This window comes from Hydractinia symbiolongicarpus, chromosome 9 (assembly GCF_029227915.1).
Source record: "Hydractinia symbiolongicarpus strain clone_291-10 chromosome 9, HSymV2.1, whole genome shotgun sequence".
NCBI classification, from domain to species: domain Eukaryota; kingdom Metazoa; phylum Cnidaria; class Hydrozoa; order Anthoathecata; family Hydractiniidae; genus Hydractinia; species Hydractinia symbiolongicarpus.
In genome coordinates, this window is record NC_079883.1 from 11,875,619 (window position 1) to 11,896,747 (window position 21,129).

The window sequence follows — 21,129 nt, forward strand, 5'->3', positions numbered from 1 at the left end:
GCGTTTAGCGTGCTCTGTGTAGGTTACAGCATCACGAATAACATTCTCTAAGAAAACCTTCAGTACACCTCTGGTTTCCTCATAGATAAGGCCAGAGATACGTTTGACACCACCTCGTCGAGCAAGACGCCGAATAGCAGGTTTTGTGATTCCCTGAATGTTATCACGAAGAATTTTTCGGTGACGTTTAGCACCTCCTTTTCCCAATCCTTTACCTCCTTTTCCGCGTCCAGACATATTGATATAGTTGCGTACAGAACGAGTACAAAAACAACGTTTGAGTTAACAGAATTCAGACAGCTTTAAAAAGAGGCCATAAAATTACCTACTGCTCGTGGAAACACCCTAATTAACCAATAGAGTTGCGTCATTACAAAATGTTCCGAACATTTTGTACATTTTTTTAAGTAAAACTGTAGTTTTTTTAAAAATTCGTGGTCTTAATGTTTCAGTAAGGCAATAAATTTGGCATCGTTGGAATTCGCCAAACCTTCTGCTACTTACTAAAAAAAAAAAAAGTCAAAAGCTTTTGTGTATCAGAAGATACAGCCGTTTTCCCGTAGCCAAAAAACACAGATTTTATAAAAATGTTAAAGTAATGAGCGTAATGTCATTATGCAGCCAATCAGAAATTACTTTCTTAGCACCAATCAAATGGTTTGTTTTGAACCTTAGCTGTCAATCAATATGAGAAATAAAACTTTGGCGCGATAGTGCATTTTAGACCGTCTTGTGTATCCGTACTACATCGACTTCTTAAAATATGGCTCGTACAAAGCAAACTGCACGTAAATCTACTGGAGGAAAGGCTCCACGAAAACAACTCGCCACTAAAGCTGCGAGGAAAAGCGCACCAGCTACTGGAGGAGTGAAAAAACCACATCGTTACAGACCTGGTACAGTTGCTCTCAGAGAAATCAGAAGATACCAGAAGTCAACCGAGCTCTTGATCCGCAAGTTGCCTTTCCAGCGTCTTGTGCGAGAAATTGCTCAGGACTTCAAAACAGATCTGCGATTCCAGAGCACAGCCGTTATGGCTCTGCAAGAGGCTTCTGAAGCGTACCTTGTTGGCTTGTTCGAGGATACTAACTTGTGTGCCATTCACGCAAAACGAGTTACAATCATGCCTAAAGACATCCAGTTGGCAAGAAGAATTCGTGGGGAACGTGCCTAAGCATCTTACCAAACAAAAAACGGCTATTTTTATAGCCACACATCCATAAAAAATATTACGGCTAGCTTTTTATATCAAACTTTGTCCTGCTTTCTGTTTAAATTTTATGCTACATAAAAATTTTATGCTACATAAAGTTTGACAATGTTAAAAATATGAAGGGCAAGAAAAGTAAAAGCAAGAAAATAAGAAATTTAAAAACGAAAATACTTAAACTTAGGGAATCTAATCTTAAATTTACTCTTTTTTAACTGTTTAAGTGACTTAAACAAGTTTAACTTTGTACCAAGATAATGTTTTTTTGTAAATGTGTGGCTATAAAAATAGCCGTTTGTTAATGTAATAGCCAGATACACACAAATTATTTTTTTGCGGTCTTCTTTGCTGCCTTTTTGGGAGTCTTTTTGACCTTCTTTGCTGCAGGTTTTTTAGCAACAGGCTTCTTTGTGGGTTTCTTAGCTGCTGGTTTCTTAGCCGAGGCTTTCTTTGTGGCAGGCTTCTTTGCTGCTTTCTTTGGCGTGCTCTTCTTTGCTGGCTTCTTTTTTGGTGTACTTTTCTTTGCAGTAGGCTTCTTTGCCGTTGGCTTTTTTGCTGCGGCCTTTTTCTTAGGTTTTTCTTTTTTTACCTGACCTAGCTTGAATGATCCAGAAGCACCAGTGCCTTTAGTTTGAATCAAATCGCCTGATGTTACTCCTCGTTTAAGAGCCATTTTCAGATGATGATCTGAGTTTTCAGCAACTTTGTAATTTGCATGAATATATTTTGTAATAGCTTGGCGAGATGAACCACCGCGTTCCTTTAGGGTAGCGATAGCAGCCTTGATCATGTCCACATATTTAGGGTGATCAGCTGTCTTCTTTGCAGCAGGTTTCTTCTTGGGTGCGATTTTCTTTGGAGAAGCTGCTTCACTCATTTTTAATGTTTTCTTACAACAATCCAACGATAAACGATGCTTGTTATCACAGTAGAAGTATACTAAACATTACCGTGTAAATGAGATATAATTTAAGACGGTGCGAAGTATGCGGACGTAAAAGTACCACTCCCGGGAATTGATTTGGCGCGAAAACAGAAATGTGTGTTTCTGTACATCGTATAATGTCCGTTTTGGGTGCCGCGACTATGCGAAAGCATGTTAATTTTTATTTGTAGTACGACGCAATAGTCTGCAAGAGAAGCTGCTGGAGTTTGAGGTCTTCAGCATTACATCTAGTCTGTTAATTTGGGCTTCTTCCGCGCTCGTGTTAGGATTTTCATAAAGCGTTCTTTGGTTTGCGTTGCGTATGTCGGCCTACATCATCGACACGGCCTGTTTCCGGCTATTAGGAGCAATTCATATATTGGGCACTGCGTTTCGACTTTTTTATTAGACCACAGTAAAAAAATTCACTCACAGAAGTCCCTTTCTTTCATGGCTACAAACACGAAGAATTCTGTCGTAAGTAAAACGAATGCGCAAGCCAAAATGACGATGGGGCGAAGTCATAAGCATGGCCCTGTGGCCCAATGGATAAGGCATCTGACTACGAATCAGGGGATTCCAGGTTCGACTCCTGGCAGGGTCGCACTGTCGCATTTCGGCTGCATGGTCTACTGTGTAACGCGCGCGCACGTTCTGGCGTAATGCGTTGATAAACGGAATGTACGCAGACATATTGGAAAGTAATATCACGCACTTAGTATCGTCGCCTTTGTTAGCATTCATGTAAGTTACCATCCACTCGCTACAGTCGCTCTCCATCCTACGGCTAAATCAACAGCCGTGATTTTTACTATGTCGCCGTCCATCCGTACGCGGTGACAGTTGTAAGCTTTACAGTAACGTGACATGCTCCACAAGCAGTTACGGTGTGTGGACGATGCCTATCATGGCAACGCTTGTTCTTTATCGCTTCTCGGCCTAATGGCTAAGATCAAGTGTAGTATCTGTTCTTATCAGTTTAATATCTGGTAGGCCATTCTCTGAATGGTCAGTATATTAATCTGATTTTTGGCCTTGGGTCATGGAGGTGGATTCATTCACGCCGTGACCACGGGTTGCCTTGGTGTTGCACTATTACCGATGGCGGCCCACATAAGCAATAAAAGAATAATAGCAGTCCTCTTTCCGACGGCACTCTGCATAGTCTACGGCGGGAACAAAACGCGTACACTGGGGGAGAATACAGCCTATGCCCCGCGACACGGCAGTTTATAACACACTCAAGCCACAAGCATTAACAAACTTTGAAGGGTACCCTCATGCTACGGTGCAGTTCCAACTCATACTTACCTGACGGGGAAGTAAAGACTGATCAATGAGGGTTTTCTTCCAGAGTGAGGCTCTTGCATTGCACTACGCTTGGGCTGACCTCTGCGATTACTGCAAACGTCAGTAACTCGACCGTACAATTTCTGGTAGTGGGGGCCTGCGTCCGCGCTCGCCCCCTCCTTAAGTCAAAATGAATGAGCTTAGAAAAGTTGCGCGGCCAAATGTCGGTGGTGACTTAAACGCTAAGGTAAAACCTCGCTTGGCTGTTACGAAACGTGATTGCGATATAAGTCCTCGGAAGGCGGCGGAATTTTATTTTATTTGCCATTCCGTCAGGGTTATTGGATGATCGGCAATAGATCGAGTTTGTATGCATTTGAAAGCTCTTTTTTCTCGTACTATCACCTGAAAATGTCGTAGGAAAATGTCATAGGAAACACTTTCAACAACCGCCACGTTCCTTAATTGTTATAACAAGAAATATATCACAGCAAATGAAAATGAAAAGCCTACGACACCGGGAGTTCCCAGGCGGTCCCCCATCCAAGTACTATCCCGGCCCGACGATGCTTAACTTCCGTGATCAGACGAGAACGGGTGTGTTCATCGTGGTATGGCCGTAGACATTAGTAGGTGCAAATACGTGCAATTTATTTTGACGTTGTGATCAAATTTTTTTATTTAATTTCTTTGAGTTACTTAGGACAAGGCGTATGCATGGATTATCTATTAGACTTTAAGGTTATAGTTTTGTGAAAAAAACAATGTTTTTTTAAAGATGTGTGGCTATAAAAATAGCCGTTGTTTTCTGAGTGTAGCGGTTTACTTCTTCTGTCCTTTGTCGTTCTTCTTTGGGAGTAAGACAGCTTGAATGTTTGGCAAAACACCACCAGCTGCAATGGTTACACCGCTCAAAAGTTTGTTTAATTCTTCATCATTACGAACAGCCAATTGTAAATGTCTTGGAATAATCCTAGCTTTTTTGTTGTCTCTTGCTGCGTTACCAGCCAACTCCAATATCTCAGCAGATAAATATTCCAAGACGGCTGCTAAGTAAACTGGTGCTCCAGATCCAATTCGGTTAGCATAGTGCCCTCTACGAAGGAATCTATGCACTCTACCGACTGGAAATTGAAGTCCAGCTCTTGAGGATCTTGTCTTGGCTTTAGCCTTAGCTTTTCCACCTTTTCCACGTCCAGACATAACTGCGATTTGATTTGTAAGTTAATACAAAAACGTACGAATATTTAACGTAAGTGTTAACGAAATAAACTTTACTCGTTTTTTCATCATAAAAATAGGATCGAAATCATGTTTTTTTAACCAATCATAATTAAGTATTAAACAAAAGATTTTTTTTTTAACCAATTAAATTGCGTATCGGCGTTTTCGGATCGAATTCGATCCGATTTTTTTACTTATAAACAAAAAGTTTTGACTTGCAGTTTAATGCTTATTTACAAGTTAAGTAGCAAAAATTTTTAACCATGTCTGACGCAGCAGCTAAAGGAGGAAAACAGGCACCTAAAGTAGCCAAGAAAGGTGAAAAAAGAGCCGGCAAAAAAGGAGGAAAGATTGGTGGAACTGGTGAAAAGAAACGCAAGAGAAAGAGAAAGGAAAGTTATGCTATTTACATCTACAATGTTTTGAAACAAGTTCACCCAGATGTCGGAGTTTCAAGCAAAGCTATGAGCATCATGAACTCATTTGTCAACGACATCTTTGAGCGCATTGCTTCCGAAGCTTCGCGTTTGGCTCTTCAAAACAAAAAGTCGACCATCTCTTCTCGTGAAATTCAAACCGCAGTACGTCTTCTCTTGCCTGGAGAACTTGCAAAACACGCAGTCAGTGAAGGAACAAAAGCCGTCACAAAATACACAAGCAGCAAGTAAACCAACGTCTACCAAACACAAACGGTCTTTTTTAAGACCACACATCTTTAAAAAAACATTTACTTGGCGTCACTACAAGTTAACCGAAGTTAATAAAACTTCTAAATGTGCTTAAGAACACTAGCCTACATTTAAAATACTTCCCCATGTGTGTGTGGATTAGCTTCACTTTTCATACGTATTATTAGCTGTACTTGCAGAAAAGACAAGTACATTGATCCATGTTATTGCTTACATTTAACTTAACCCAGCTTTTCACGGAAACACTCCCAGGCAAATTAACCCTACAAAGTATTTCTAAATTTTTTTTGTGTCATATATGACATAGTATCGTATAGCAATAAATGTAACTGTGACAAGACTTTACACATTGTGTAATTTGGAAGCGTGCACAAAGTAATGTTTTAAAAGATTTGTGGCTATAAAAATAGCCGTTTTTGTTGAGCAATGACAACGCTTAACCTCCGAATCCGTAAAGAGTTCTTCCTTGACGTTTTAAGGCATAAACAACATCCATAGCGGTAACGGTCTTGCGTTTAGCGTGCTCTGTGTAGGTTACAGCATCACGAATAACATTCTCTAAGAAAACCTTCAGTACACCTCTGGTTTCCTCATAGATAAGGCCAGAGATACGTTTGACACCACCTCGTCGAGCAAGACGCCGAATAGCAGGTTTTGTGATTCCCTGAATGTTATCACGAAGAATTTTTCGGTGACGTTTAGCACCTCCTTTTCCCAATCCTTTACCTCCTTTTCCGCGTCCAGACATATTGATATAGTTGCGTACAGAACGAGTACAAAAACAACGTTTGAGTTAACAGAATTCAGACAGCTTTAAAAAGAGGCCATAAAATTACCTACTGCTCGTGGAAACACCCTAATTAACCAATAGAGTTGCGTCATTACAAAATGTTCCGAACATTTTGTACATTTTTTTAAGTAAAACTGTAGTTTTTTTAAAAATTCGTGGTCTTAATGTTTCAGTAAGGCAATAAATTTGGCATCGTTGGAATTCGCCAAACCTTCTGCTACTTACTAAAAAAAAAAAAAGTCAAAAGCTTTTGTGTATCAGAAGATACAGCCGTTTTCCCGTAGCCAAAAAACACAGATTTTATAAAAATGTTAAAGTAATGAGCGTAATGTCATTATGCAGCCAATCAGAAATTACTTTCTTAGCACCAATCAAATGGTTTGTTTTGAACCTTAGCTGTCAATCAATATGAGAAATAAAACTTTGGCGCGATAGTGCATTTTAGACCGTCTTGTGTATCCGTACTACATCGACTTCTTAAAATATGGCTCGTACAAAGCAAACTGCACGTAAATCTACTGGAGGAAAGGCTCCACGAAAACAACTCGCCACTAAAGCTGCGAGGAAAAGCGCACCAGCTACTGGAGGAGTGAAAAAACCACATCGTTACAGACCTGGTACAGTTGCTCTCAGAGAAATCAGAAGATACCAGAAGTCAACCGAGCTCTTGATCCGCAAGTTGCCTTTCCAGCGTCTTGTGCGAGAAATTGCTCAGGACTTCAAAACAGATCTGCGATTCCAGAGCACAGCCGTTATGGCTCTGCAAGAGGCTTCTGAAGCGTACCTTGTTGGCTTGTTCGAGGATACTAACTTGTGTGCCATTCACGCAAAACGAGTTACAATCATGCCTAAAGACATCCAGTTGGCAAGAAGAATTCGTGGGGAACGTGCCTAAGCATCTTACCAAACAAAAAACGGCTATTTTTATAGCCACACATCCATAAAAAATATTACGGCTAGCTTTTTATATCAAACTTTGTCCTGCTTTCTGTTTAAATTTTATGCTACATAAAAATTTTATGCTACATAAAGTTTGACAATGTTAAAAATATGAAGGGCAAGAAAAGTAAAAGCAAGAAAATAAGAAATTTAAAAACGAAAATACTTAAACTTAGGGAATCTAATCTTAAATTTACTCTTTTTTAACTGTTTAAGTGACTTAAACAAGTTTAACTTTGTACCAAGATAATGTTTTTTTGTAAATGTGTGGCTATAAAAATAGCCGTTTGTTAATGTAATAGCCAGATACACACAAATTATTTTTTTGCGGTCTTCTTTGCTGCCTTTTTGGGAGTCTTTTTGACCTTCTTTGCTGCAGGTTTTTTAGCAACAGGCTTCTTTGTGGGTTTCTTAGCTGCTGGTTTCTTAGCCGAGGCTTTCTTTGTGGCAGGCTTCTTTGCTGCTTTCTTTGGCGTGCTCTTCTTTGCTGGCTTCTTTTTTGGTGTACTTTTCTTTGCAGTAGGCTTCTTTGCCGTTGGCTTTTTTGCTGCGGCCTTTTTCTTAGGTTTTTCTTTTTTTACCTGACCTAGCTTGAATGATCCAGAAGCACCAGTGCCTTTAGTTTGAATCAAATCGCCTGATGTTACTCCTCGTTTAAGAGCCATTTTCAGATGATGATCTGAGTTTTCAGCAACTTTGTAATTTGCATGAATATATTTTGTAATAGCTTGGCGAGATGAACCACCGCGTTCCTTTAGGGTAGCGATAGCAGCCTTGATCATGTCCACATATTTAGGGTGATCAGCTGTCTTCTTTGCAGCAGGTTTCTTCTTGGGTGCGATTTTCTTTGGAGAAGCTGCTTCACTCATTTTTAATGTTTTCTTACAACAATCCAACGATAAACGATGCTTGTTATCACAGTAGAAGTATACTAAACATTACCGTGTAAATGAGATATAATTTAAGACGGTGCGAAGTATGCGGACGTAAAAGTACCACTCCCGGGAATTGATTTGGCGCGAAAACAGAAATGTGTGTTTCTGTACATCGTATAATGTCCGTTTTGGGTGCCGCGACTATGCGAAAGCATGTTAATTTTTATTTGTAGTACGACGCAATAGTCTGCAAGAGAAGCTGCTGGAGTTTGAGGTCTTCAGCATTACATCTAGTCTGTTAATTTGGGCTTCTTCCGCGCTCGTGTTAGGATTTTCATAAAGCGTTCTTTGGTTTGCGTTGCGTATGTCGGCCTACATCATCGACACGGCCTGTTTCCGGCTATTAGGAGCAATTCATATATTGGGCACTGCGTTTCGACTTTTTTATTAGACCACAGTAAAAAAATTCACTCACAGAAGTCCCTTTCTTTCATGGCTACAAACACGAAGAATTCTGTCGTAAGTAAAACGAATGCGCAAGCCAAAATGACGATGGGGCGAAGTCATAAGCATGGCCCTGTGGCCCAATGGATAAGGCATCTGACTACGAATCAGGGGATTCCAGGTTCGACTCCTGGCAGGGTCGCACTGTCGCATTTCGGCTGCATGGTCTACTGTGTAACGCGCGCGCACGTTCTGGCGTAATGCGTTGATAAACGGAATGTACGCAGACATATTGGAAAGTAATATCACGCACTTAGTATCGTCGCCTTTGTTAGCATTCATGTAAGTTACCATCCACTCGCTACAGTCGCTCTCCATCCTACGGCTAAATCAACAGCCGTGATTTTTACTATGTCGCCGTCCATCCGTACGCGGTGACAGTTGTAAGCTTTACAGTAACGTGACATGCTCCACAAGCAGTTACGGTGTGTGGACGATGCCTATCATGGCAACGCTTGTTCTTTATCGCTTCTCGGCCTAATGGCTAAGATCAAGTGTAGTATCTGTTCTTATCAGTTTAATATCTGGTAGGCCATTCTCTGAATGGTCAGTATATTAATCTGATTTTTGGCCTTGGGTCATGGAGGTGGATTCATTCACGCCGTGACCACGGGTTGCCTTGGTGTTGCACTATTACCGATGGCGGCCCACATAAGCAATAAAAGAATAATAGCAGTCCTCTTTCCGACGGCACTCTGCATAGTCTACGGCGGGAACAAAACGCGTACACTGGGGGAGAATACAGCCTATGCCCCGCGACACGGCAGTTTATAACACACTCAAGCCACAAGCATTAACAAACTTTGAAGGGTACCCTCATGCTACGGTGCAGTTCCAACTCATACTTACCTGACGGGGAAGTAAAGACTGATCAATGAGGGTTTTCTTCCAGAGTGAGGCTCTTGCATTGCACTACGCTTGGGCTGACCTCTGCGATTACTACAAACGTCAGTAACTCGACCGTACAATTTCTGGTAGTGGGGGCCTGCGTCCGCGCTCGCCCCCTCCTTAAGTCAAAATGAATGAGCTTAGAAAAGTTGCGCGGCCAAATGTCGGTGGTGACTTAAACGCTAAGGTAAAACCTCGCTTGGCTGTTACGAAACGTGATTGCGATATAAGTCCTCGGAAGGCGGCGGAATTTTATTTTATTTGCCATTCCGTCAGGGTTATTGGATGATCGGCAATAGATCGAGTTTGTATGCATTTGAAAGCTCTTTTTTCTCGTACTATCACCTGAAAATGTCGTAGGAAAATGTCATAGGAAACACTTTCAACAACCGCCACGTTCCTTAATTGTTATAACAAGAAATATATCACAGCAAATGAAAATGAAAAGCCTACGACACCGGGAGTTCCCAGGCGGTCCCCCATCCAAGTACTATCCCGGCCCGACGATGCTTAACTTCCGTGATCAGACGAGAACGGGTGTGTTCATCGTGGTATGGCCGTAGACATTAGTAGGTGCAAATACGTGCAATTTATTTTGACGTTGTGATCAAATTTTTTTATTTAATTTCTTTGAGTTACTTAGGACAAGGCGTATGCATGGATTATCTATTAGACTTTAAGGTTATAGTTTTGTGAAAAAAACAATGTTTTTTTAAAGATGTGTGGCTATAAAAATAGCCGTTGTTTTCTGAGTGTAGCGGTTTACTTCTTCTGTCCTTTGTCGTTCTTCTTTGGGAGTAAGACAGCTTGAATGTTTGGCAAAACACCACCAGCTGCAATGGTTACACCGCTCAAAAGTTTGTTTAATTCTTCATCATTACGAACAGCCAATTGTAAATGTCTTGGAATAATCCTAGCTTTTTTGTTGTCTCTTGCTGCGTTACCAGCCAACTCCAATATCTCAGCAGATAAATATTCCAAGACGGCTGCTAAGTAAACTGGTGCTCCAGATCCAATTCGGTTAGCATAGTGCCCTCTACGAAGGAATCTATGCACTCTACCGACTGGAAATTGAAGTCCAGCTCTTGAGGATCTTGTCTTGGCTTTAGCCTTAGCTTTTCCACCTTTTCCACGTCCAGACATAACTGCGATTTGATTTGTAAGTTAATACAAAAACGTACGAATATTTAACGTAAGTGTTAACGAAATAAACTTTACTCGTTTTTTCATCATAAAAATAGGATCGAAATCATGTTTTTTTAACCAATCATAATTAAGTATTAAACAAAAGATTTTTTTTTTAACCAATTAAATTGCGTATCGGCGTTTTCGGATCGAATTCGATCCGATTTTTTTACTTATAAACAAAAAGTTTTGACTTGCAGTTTAATGCTTATTTACAAGTTAAGTAGCAAAAATTTTTAACCATGTCTGACGCAGCAGCTAAAGGAGGAAAACAGGCACCTAAAGTAGCCAAGAAAGGTGAAAAAAGAGCCGGCAAAAAAGGAGGAAAGATTGGTGGAACTGGTGAAAAGAAACGCAAGAGAAAGAGAAAGGAAAGTTATGCTATTTACATCTACAATGTTTTGAAACAAGTTCACCCAGATGTCGGAGTTTCAAGCAAAGCTATGAGCATCATGAACTCATTTGTCAACGACATCTTTGAGCGCATTGCTTCCGAAGCTTCGCGTTTGGCTCTTCAAAACAAAAAGTCGACCATCTCTTCTCGTGAAATTCAAACCGCAGTACGTCTTCTCTTGCCTGGAGAACTTGCAAAACACGCAGTCAGTGAAGGAACAAAAGCCGTCACAAAATACACAAGCAGCAAGTAAACCAACGTCTACCAAACACAAACGGTCTTTTTTAAGACCACACATCTTTAAAAAAACATTTACTTGGCGTCACTACAAGTTAACCGAAGTTAATAAAACTTCTAAATAATGTGCTTAAGAACACTAGCCTACATTTAAAATACTTCCCCATGTGTGTGTGGATTAGCTTCACTTTTCATACGTATTATTAGCTGTACTTGCAGAAAAGACAAGTACATTGATCCATGTTATTGCTTACATTTAACTTAACCCAGCTTTTCACGGAAACACTCCCAGGCAAATTAACCCTACAAAGTATTTCTAAATTTTTTTTGTGTCATATATGACATAGTATCGTATAGCAATAAATGTAACTGTGACAAGACTTTACACATTGTGTAATTTGGAAGCGTGCACAAAGTAATGTTTTAAAAGATTTGTGGCTATAAAAATAGCCGTTTTTGTTGAGCAATGACAACGCTTAACCTCCGAATCCGTAAAGAGTTCTTCCTTGACGTTTTAAGGCATAAACAACATCCATAGCGGTAACGGTCTTGCGTTTAGCGTGCTCTGTGTAGGTTACAGCATCACGAATAACATTCTCTAAGAAAACCTTCAGTACACCTCTGGTTTCCTCATAGATAAGGCCAGAGATACGTTTGACACCACCTCGTCGAGCAAGACGCCGAATAGCAGGTTTTGTGATTCCCTGAATGTTATCACGAAGAATTTTTCGGTGACGTTTAGCACCTCCTTTTCCCAATCCTTTACCTCCTTTTCCGCGTCCAGACATATTGATATAGTTGCGTACAGAACGAGTACAAAAACAACGTTTGAGTTAACAGAATTCAGACAGCTTTAAAAAGAGGCCATAAAATTACCTACTGCTCGTGGAAACACCCTAATTAACCAATAGAGTTGCGTCATTACAAAATGTTCCGAACATTTTGTACATTTTTTTAAGTAAAACTGTAGTTTTTTTAAAAATTCGTGGTCTTAATGTTTCAGTAAGGCAATAAATTTGGCATCGTTGGAATTCGCCAAACCTTCTGCTACTTACTAAAAAAAAAAAAAGTCAAAAGCTTTTGTGTATCAGAAGATACAGCCGTTTTCCCGTAGCCAAAAAACACAGATTTTATAAAAATGTTAAAGTAATGAGCGTAATGTCATTATGCAGCCAATCAGAAATTACTTTCTTAGCACCAATCAAATGGTTTGTTTTGAACCTTAGCTGTCAATCAATATGAGAAATAAAACTTTGGCGCGATAGTGCATTTTAGACCGTCTTGTGTATCCGTACTACATCGACTTCTTAAAATATGGCTCGTACAAAGCAAACTGCACGTAAATCTACTGGAGGAAAGGCTCCACGAAAACAACTCGCCACTAAAGCTGCGAGGAAAAGCGCACCAGCTACTGGAGGAGTGAAAAAACCACATCGTTACAGACCTGGTACAGTTGCTCTCAGAGAAATCAGAAGATACCAGAAGTCAACCGAGCTCTTGATCCGCAAGTTGCCTTTCCAGCGTCTTGTGCGAGAAATTGCTCAGGACTTCAAAACAGATCTGCGATTCCAGAGCACAGCCGTTATGGCTCTGCAAGAGGCTTCTGAAGCGTACCTTGTTGGCTTGTTCGAGGATACTAACTTGTGTGCCATTCACGCAAAACGAGTTACAATCATGCCTAAAGACATCCAGTTGGCAAGAAGAATTCGTGGGGAACGTGCCTAAGCATCTTACCAAACAAAAAACGGCTATTTTTATAGCCACACATCCATAAAAAATATTACGGCTAGCTTTTTATATCAAACTTTGTCCTGCTTTCTGTTTAAATTTTATGCTACATAAAAATTTTATGCTACATAAAGTTTGACAATGTTAAAAATATGAAGGGCAAGAAAAGTAAAAGCAAGAAAATAAGAAATTTAAAAACGAAAATACTTAAACTTAGGGAATCTAATCTTAAATTTACTCTTTTTTAACTGTTTAAGTGACTTAAACAAGTTTAACTTTGTACCAAGATAATGTTTTTTTGTAAATGTGTGGCTATAAAAATAGCCGTTTGTTAATGTAATAGCCAGATACACACAAATTATTTTTTTGCGGTCTTCTTTGCTGCCTTTTTGGGAGTCTTTTTGACCTTCTTTGCTGCAGGTTTTTTAGCAACAGGCTTCTTTGTGGGTTTCTTAGCTGCTGGTTTCTTAGCCGAGGCTTTCTTTGTGGCAGGCTTCTTTGCTGCTTTCTTTGGCGTGCTCTTCTTTGCTGGCTTCTTTTTTGGTGTACTTTTCTTTGCAGTAGGCTTCTTTGCCGTTGGCTTTTTTGCTGCGGCCTTTTTCTTAGGTTTTTCTTTTTTTACCTGACCTAGCTTGAATGATCCAGAAGCACCAGTGCCTTTAGTTTGAATCAAATCGCCTGATGTTACTCCTCGTTTAAGAGCCATTTTCAGATGATGATCTGAGTTTTCAGCAACTTTGTAATTTGCATGAATATATTTTGTAATAGCTTGGCGAGATGAACCACCGCGTTCCTTTAGGGTAGCGATAGCAGCCTTGATCATGTCCACATATTTAGGGTGATCAGCTGTCTTCTTTGCAGCAGGTTTCTTCTTGGGTGCGATTTTCTTTGGAGAAGCTGCTTCACTCATTTTTAATGTTTTCTTACAACAATCCAACGATAAACGATGCTTGTTATCACAGTAGAAGTATACTAAACATTACCGTGTAAATGAGATATAATTTAAGACGGTGCGAAGTATGCGGACGTAAAAGTACCACTCCCGGGAATTGATTTGGCGCGAAAACAGAAATGTGTGTTTCTGTACATCGTATAATGTCCGTTTTGGGTGCCGCGACTATGCGAAAGCATGTTAATTTTTATTTGTAGTACGACGCAATAGTCTGCAAGAGAAGCTGCTGGAGTTTGAGGTCTTCAGCATTACATCTAGTCTGTTAATTTGGGCTTCTTCCGCGCTCGTGTTAGGATTTTCATAAAGCGTTCTTTGGTTTGCGTTGCGTATGTCGGCCTACATCATCGATTTTTTATTAGACCACAGTAAAAAAATTCACTCACAGAAGTCCCTTTCTTTCATGGCTACAAACACGAAGAATTCTGTCGTAAGTAAAACGAATGCGCAAGCCAAAATGACGATGGGGCGAAGTCATAAGCATGGCCCTGTGGCCCAATGGATAAGGCATCTGACTACGAATCAGGGGATTCCAGGTTCGACTCCTGGCAGGGTCGCACTGTCGCATTTCGGCTGCATGGTCTACTGTGTAACGCGCGCGCACGTTCTGGCGTAATGCGTTGATAAACGGAATGTACGCAGACATATTGGAAAGTAATATCACGCACTTAGTATCGTCGCCTTTGTTAGCATTCATGTAAGTTACCATCCACTCGCTACAGTCGCTCTCCATCCTACGGCTAAATCAACAGCCGTGATTTTTACTATGTCGCCGTCCATCCGTACGCGGTGACAGTTGTAAGCTTTACAGTAACGTGACATGCTCCACAAGCAGTTACGGTGTGTGGACGATGCCTATCATGGCAACGCTTGTTCTTTATCGCTTCTCGGCCTAATGGCTAAGATCAAGTGTAGTAACTGTTCTTATCAGTTTAATATCTGGTAGGCCATTCTCTGAATGGTCAGTATATTAATCTGATTTTTGGCCTTGGGTCATGGAGGTGGATTCATTCACGCCGTGACCACGGGTTGCCTTGGTGTTGCACTATTACCGATGGCGGCCCACATAAGCAATAAAAGAATAATAGCAGTCCTCTTTCCGACGGCACTCTGCATAGTCTACGGCGGGAACAAAACGCGTACACTGGGGGAGAATACAGCCTATGCCCCGCGACACGGCAGTTTATAACACACTCAAGCCACAAGCATTAACAAACTTTGAAGGGTACCCTCATGCTACGGTGCAGTTCCAACTCATACTTACCTGACGGGGAAGTAAAGACTGATCAATGAGGGTTTTCTTCCAGAGTGAGGCTCTTGCATTGCACTACGCTTGGGCTGACCTCTGCGATTACTGCAAACGTCAGTAACTCGACCGTACAATTTCTGGTAGTGGGGGCCTGCGTCCGCGCTCGCCCCCTCCTTAAGTCAAAATGAATGAGCTTAGAAAAGTTGCGCGGCCAAATGTCGGTGGTGACTTAAACGCTAAGGTAAAACCTCGCTTGGCTGTTACGAAACGTGATTGCGATATAAGTCCTCGGAAGGCGGCGGAATTTTATTTTATTTGCCATTCCGTCAGGGTTATTGGATGATCGGCAATAGATCGAGTTTGTATGCATTTGAAAGCTCTTTTTTCTCGTACTATCACCTGAAAATGTCGTAGGAAAATGTCATAGGAAACACTTTCAACAACCGCCACGTTCCTTAATTGTTATAACAAGAAATATATCACAGCAAATGAAAATGAAAAGCCTACGACACCGGGAGTTCCCAGGCGGTCCCCCATCCAAGTACTATCCCGGCCCGACGATGCTTAACTTCCGTGATCAGACGAGAACGGGTGTGTTCATCGTGGTATGGCCGTAGACATTAGTAGGTGCAAATACGTGCAATTTATTTTGACGTTGTGATCAAATTTTTTTATTTAATTTCTTTGAGTTACTTAGGACAAGGCGTATGCATGGATTATCTATTAGACTTTAAGGTTATAGTTTTGTGAAAAAAACAATGTTTTTTTAAAGATGTGTGGCTATAAAAATAGCCGTTGTTTTCTGAGTGTAGCGGTTTACTTCTTCTGTCCTTTGTCGTTCTTCTTTGGGAGTAAGACAGCTTGAATGTTTGGCAAAACACCACCAGCTGCAATGGTTACACCGCTCAAAAGTTTGTTTAATTCTTCATCATTACGAACAGCCAATTGTAAATGTCTTGGAATAATCCTAGCTTTTTTGTTGTCTCTTGCTGCGTTACCAGCCAACTCCAATATCTCAGCAGATAAATATTCCAAGACGGCTGCTAAGTAAACTGGTGCTCCAGATCCAATTCGGTTAGCATAGTGCCCTCTACGAAGGAATCTATGCACTCTACCGACTGGAAATTGAAGTCCAGCTCTTGAGGATCTTGTCTTGGCTTTAGCCTTAGCTTTTCCACCTTTTCCACGTCCAGACATAACTGCGATTTGTTTTGTAAGTTAATACAAAAACGTACGAATATTTAACGTAAGTGTTAACGAAATAAACTTTACTCGTTTTTTCATCATAAAAATAGGATCGAAATCATGTTTTTTTAACCAATCATAATTAAGTATTAAACAAAAGATTTTTTTTTTAACCAATTAAATTGCGTATCGGCGTTTTCGGATCGAATTCGATCCGATTTTTTTACTTATAAACAAAAAGTTTTGACTTGCAGTTTAATGCTTATTTACAAGTTAAGTAGCAAAAATTTTTAACCATGTCTGACGCAGCAGCTAAAGGAGGAAAACAGGCACCTAAAGTAGCCAAGAAAGGTGAAAAAAGAGCCGGCAAAAAAGGAGGAAAGATTGGTGGAACTGGTGAAAAGAAACGCAAGAGAAAGAGAAAGGAAAGTTATGCTATTTACATCTACAATGTTTTGAAACAAGTTCACCCAGATGTCGGAGTTTCAAGCAAAGCTATGAGCATCATGAACTCATTTGTCAACGACATCTTTGAGCGCATTGCTTCCGAAGCTTCGCGTTTGGCTCTTCAAAACAAAAAGTCGACCATCTCTTCTCGTGAAATTCAAACCGCAGTACGTCTTCTCTTGCCTGGAGAACTTGCAAAACACGCAGTCAGTGAAGGAACAAAAGCCGTCACAAAATACACAAGCAGCAAGTAAACCAACGTCTACCAAACACAAACGGTCTTTTTTAAGACCACACATCTTTAAAAAACATTTACTTGGCGTCACTACAAGTTAACCGAAGTTAATAAAACTTCTAAATAATGTGCTTAAGAACACTAGCCTACATTTAAAATACTTCCCCATGTGTGTGTGGATTAGCTTCACTTTTCATACGTATTATTAGCTGTACTTGCAGAAAAGACAAGTACATTGATCCATGTTATTGCTTACATTTAACTTAACCCAGCTTTTCACGGAAACACTCCCAGGCAAATTAACCCTACAAAGTATTTCTAAATTTTTTTTGTGTCATATATGACATAGTATCGTATAGCAATAAATGTAACTGTGACAAGACTTTACACATTGTGTAATTTGGAAGCGTGCACAAAGTAATGTTTTAAAAGATTTGTGGCTATAAAAATAGCCGTTTTTGTTGAGCAATGACAACGCTTAACCTCCGAATCCGTAAAGAGTTCTTCCTTGACGTTTTAAGGCATAAACAACATCCATAGCGGTAACGGTCTTGCGTTTAGCGTGCTCTGTGTAGGTTACAGCATCACGAATAACATTCTCTAAGAAAACCTTCAGTACACCTCTGGTTTCCTCATAGATAAGGCCAGAGATACGTTTGACACCACCTCGTCGAGCAAGACGCCGAATAGCAGGTTTTGTGATTCCCTGAATGTTATCACGAAGAATTTTTCGGTGACGTTTAGCACCTCCTTTTCCCAATCCTTTACCTCCTTTTCCGCGTCCAGACATATTGATATAGTTGCGTACAGAACGAGTACAAAAACAACGTTTGAGTTAACAGAATTCAGACAGCTTTAAAAAGAGGCCATAAAATTACCTACTGCTCGTGGAAACACCCTAATTAACCAATAGAGTTGCGTCATTACAAAATGTTCCGAACATTTTGTACATTTTTTTAAGTAAAACTGTAGTTTTTTTAAAAATTCGTGGTCTTAATGTTTCAGTAAGGCAATAAATTTGGCATCGTTGGAATTCGCCAAACCTTCTGCTACTTACTAAAAAAAAAAAAAGTCAAAAGCTTTTGTGTATCAGAAGATACAGCCGTTTTCCCGTAGCCAAAAAACACAGATTTTATAAAAATGTTAAAGTAATGAGCGTAATGTCATTATGCAGCCAATCAGAAATTACTTTCTTAGCACCAATCAAATGGTTTGTTTTGAACCTTAGCTGTCAATCAATATGAGAAATAAAACTTTGGCGCGATAGTGCATTTTAGACCGTCTTGTGTATCCGTACTACATCGACTTCTTAAAATATGGCTCGTACAAAGCAAACTGCACGTAAATCTACTGGAGGAAAGGCTCCACGAAAACAACTCGCCACTAAAGCTGCGAGGAAAAGCGCACCAGCTACTGGAGGAGTGAAAAAACCACATCGTTACAGACCTGGTACAGTTGCTCTCAGAGAAATCAGAAGATACCAGAAGTCAACCGAGCTCTTGATCCGCAAGTTGCCTTTCCAGCGTCTTGTGCGAGAAATTGCTCAGGACTTCAAAACAGATCTGCGATTCCAGAGCACAGCCGTTATGGCTCTGCAAGAGGCTTCTGAAGCGTACCTTGTTGGCTTGTTCGAGGATACTAACTTGTGTGCCATTCACGCAAAACGAGTTACAATCATGCCTAAAGACATCCAGTTGGCAAGAAGAATTCGTGGGGAACGTGCCTAAGCATCTTACCAAACAAAAAACGGCTATTTTTATAGCCACACATCCATAAAAAATATTACGGCTAGCTTTTTATATCAAACTTTGTCCTGCTTTCTGTTTAAATTTTATGCTACATAAAAATTTTATGCTACATAAAGTTTGACAATGTTAAAAATATGAAGGGCAAGAAAAGTAAAAGCAAGAAAATAAGAAATTTAAAAACGAAAATACTTAAACTTAGGGAATCTAATCTTAAATTTACTCTTTTTTAACTGTTTAAGTGACTTAAACAAGTTTAACTTTGTACCAAGATAATGTTTTTTTGTAAATGTGTGGCTATAAAAATAGCCGTTTGTTAATGTAATAGCCAGATACACACAAATTATTTTTTTGCGGTCTTCTTTGCTGCCTTTTTGGGAGTCTTTTTGACCTTCTTTGCTGCAGGTTTTTTAGCAACAGGCTTCTTTGTGGGTTTCTTAGCTGCTGGTTTCTTAGCCGAGGCTTTCTTTGTGGCAGGCTTCTTTGCTGCTTTCTTTGGCGTGCTCTTCTTTGCTGGCTTCTTTTTTGGTGTACTTTTCTTTGCAGTAGGCTTCTTTGCCGTTGGCTTTTTTGCTGCGGCCTTTTTCTTAGGTTTTTCTTTTTTTACCTGACCTAGCTTGAATGATCCAGAAGCACCAGTGCCTTTAGTTTGAATCAAATCGCCTGATGTTACTCCTCGTTTAAGAGCCATTTTCAGATGATGATCTGAGTTTTCAGCAACTTTGTAATTTGCATGAATATATTTTGTAATAGCTTGGCGAGATGAACCACCGCGTTCCTTTAGGGTAGCGATAGCAGCCTTGATCATGTCCACATATTTAGGGTGATCAGCTGTCTTCTTTGCAGCAGGTTTCTTCTTGGGTGCGATTTTCTTTGGAGAAGCTGCTTCACTCATTTTTAATGTTTTCTTACAACAATCCAACGATAAACGATGCTTGTTATCACAGTAGAAGTATACTAAACATTACCGTGTAAATGAGATATAATTTAAGACGGTGCGAAGTATGCGGACGTAAAAGTACCACTCCCGGGAATTGATTTGGCGCGAAAACAGAAATGTGTGTTTCTGTACATCGTATAATGTCCGTTTTGGGTGCCGCGACTATGCGAAAGCATGTTAATTTTTATTTGTAGTACGACGCAATAGTCTGCAAGAGAAGCTGCTGGAGTTTGAGGTCTTCAGCATTACATCTAGTCTGTTAATTTGGGCTTCTTCCGCGCTCGTGTTAGGATTTTCATAAAGCGTTCTTTGGTTTGCGTTGCGTATGTCGGCCTACATCATCGACACGGCCTGTTTCCGGCTATTAGGAGCAATTCATATATTGGGCACTGCGTTTCGACTTTTTTATTAGACCACAGTAAAAAAATTCACTCACAGAAGTCCCTTTCTTTCATGGCTACAAACACGAAGAATTCTGTCGTAAGTAAAACGAATGCGCAAGCCAAAATGACGATGAGGCGAAGTCATAAGCATGGCCCTGTGGCCCAATGGATAAGGCATCTGACTACGAATCAGGGGATTCCAGGTTCGACTCCTGGCAGGGTCGCACTGTCGCATTTCGGCTGCATGGTCTACTGTGTAACGCGCGCGCACGTTCTGGCGTAATGCGTTGATAAACGGAATGTACGCAGACATATTGGAAAGTAATATCACGCACTTAGTATCGTCGCCTTTGTTAGCATTCATGTAAGTTACCATCCACTCGCTACAGTCGCTCTCCATCCTACGGCTAAATCAACAGCCGTGATTTTTACTATGTCGCCGTCCATCCGTACGCGGTGACAGTTGTAAGCTTTACAGTAACGTGACATGCTCCACAAGCAGTTACGGTGTGTGGACGATGCCTATCATGGCAACGCTTGTTCTTTATCGCTTCTCGGCCTAATGGCTAAGATCAAGTGTAGTATCTGTTCTTATCAGTTTAATATCTGGTAGGCCATTCTCTGAATGGTCAGTATATTAATCTGATTTTTGGCCTTGGGTCATGGAGGTGGATTCATTCACGCCGTGACCACGGGTTGCCTTGGTGTTGCACTATTACCGATGGCGGCCCACATAAGCAATAAAAGAATAATAGCAGTCCTCTTTCCGACGGCACTCTGCATAGTCTACGGCGGGAACAAAACGCGTACACTGGGGGAGAATACAGCCTATGCCCCGCGACACGGCAGTTTATAACACACTCAAGCCACAAGCATTAACAAACTTTGAAGGGTACCCTCATGCTACGGTGCAGTTCCAACTCATACTTACCTGACGGGGAAGTAAAGACTGATCAATGAGGGTTTTCTTCCAGAGTGAGGCTCTTGCATTGCACTACGCTTGGGCTGACCTCTGCGATTACTGCAAACGTCAGTAACTCGACCGTACAATTTCTGGTAGTGGGGGCCTGCGTCCGCGCTCGCCCCCTCCTTAAGTCAAAATGAATGAGCTTAGAAAA

The 21,129-nt window shown here is 40.6% G+C and overlaps 15 non-coding genes across 15 annotated transcripts; 12 read left to right on the top strand and 3 right to left on the bottom strand.

Moving 5' to 3' along the window:
* Positions 1-2,666: 2,666 nt before the first annotated feature.
* Trnar-acg (transfer RNA arginine (anticodon ACG)) lies at positions 2,667-2,739 on the top strand. Its single transcript has one exon. It is a non-coding gene; the product is annotated as a tRNA-Arg (tRNA).
* Positions 2,740-3,061: 322 nt separating this feature from the next.
* On the top strand, positions 3,062-3,253 carry LOC130661411 (U2 spliceosomal RNA). The gene has a single exon (XR_008988604.1). It is a non-coding gene; the product is annotated as a U2 spliceosomal RNA (small nuclear RNA).
* Positions 3,254-3,438: 185 nt separating this feature from the next.
* On the top strand, positions 3,439-3,603 carry LOC130660364 (U1 spliceosomal RNA). The gene has a single exon (XR_008987564.1). It is a non-coding gene; the product is annotated as a U1 spliceosomal RNA (small nuclear RNA).
* A 328-nt stretch (positions 3,604-3,931) lies between these two features.
* LOC130658411 (5S ribosomal RNA) lies at positions 3,932-4,050 on the bottom strand. The gene has a single exon (XR_008985626.1). It is a non-coding gene; the product is annotated as a 5S ribosomal RNA (ribosomal RNA).
* A 4,465-nt stretch (positions 4,051-8,515) lies between these two features.
* Positions 8,516-8,588, top strand: Trnar-acg (transfer RNA arginine (anticodon ACG)). Its single transcript has one exon. It is a non-coding gene; the product is annotated as a tRNA-Arg (tRNA).
* Positions 8,589-8,910: 322 nt separating this feature from the next.
* LOC130661412 (U2 spliceosomal RNA) lies at positions 8,911-9,102 on the top strand. The gene has a single exon (XR_008988605.1). It is a non-coding gene; the product is annotated as a U2 spliceosomal RNA (small nuclear RNA).
* Positions 9,103-9,287: 185 nt separating this feature from the next.
* LOC130660460 (U1 spliceosomal RNA) lies at positions 9,288-9,452 on the top strand. The gene has a single exon (XR_008987659.1). It is a non-coding gene; the product is annotated as a U1 spliceosomal RNA (small nuclear RNA).
* Positions 9,453-9,780: 328 nt separating this feature from the next.
* On the bottom strand, positions 9,781-9,899 carry LOC130658413 (5S ribosomal RNA). The gene has a single exon (XR_008985629.1). It is a non-coding gene; the product is annotated as a 5S ribosomal RNA (ribosomal RNA).
* Positions 9,900-14,311: 4,412 nt separating this feature from the next.
* Trnar-acg (transfer RNA arginine (anticodon ACG)) lies at positions 14,312-14,384 on the top strand. Its single transcript has one exon. It is a non-coding gene; the product is annotated as a tRNA-Arg (tRNA).
* A 322-nt stretch (positions 14,385-14,706) lies between these two features.
* Positions 14,707-14,898, top strand: LOC130661479 (U2 spliceosomal RNA). The gene has a single exon (XR_008988671.1). It is a non-coding gene; the product is annotated as a U2 spliceosomal RNA (small nuclear RNA).
* A 185-nt stretch (positions 14,899-15,083) lies between these two features.
* Positions 15,084-15,248, top strand: LOC130660366 (U1 spliceosomal RNA). The gene has a single exon (XR_008987565.1). It is a non-coding gene; the product is annotated as a U1 spliceosomal RNA (small nuclear RNA).
* A 328-nt stretch (positions 15,249-15,576) lies between these two features.
* On the bottom strand, positions 15,577-15,695 carry LOC130658415 (5S ribosomal RNA). The gene has a single exon (XR_008985630.1). It is a non-coding gene; the product is annotated as a 5S ribosomal RNA (ribosomal RNA).
* Positions 15,696-20,162: 4,467 nt separating this feature from the next.
* Positions 20,163-20,235, top strand: Trnar-acg (transfer RNA arginine (anticodon ACG)). Its single transcript has one exon. It is a non-coding gene; the product is annotated as a tRNA-Arg (tRNA).
* Positions 20,236-20,557: 322 nt separating this feature from the next.
* On the top strand, positions 20,558-20,749 carry LOC130661413 (U2 spliceosomal RNA). The gene has a single exon (XR_008988606.1). It is a non-coding gene; the product is annotated as a U2 spliceosomal RNA (small nuclear RNA).
* A 185-nt stretch (positions 20,750-20,934) lies between these two features.
* On the top strand, positions 20,935-21,099 carry LOC130660367 (U1 spliceosomal RNA). Its single transcript, XR_008987566.1, has one exon. It is a non-coding gene; the product is annotated as a U1 spliceosomal RNA (small nuclear RNA).
* The last annotated feature ends 30 nt before the right edge of the window (positions 21,100-21,129 follow it).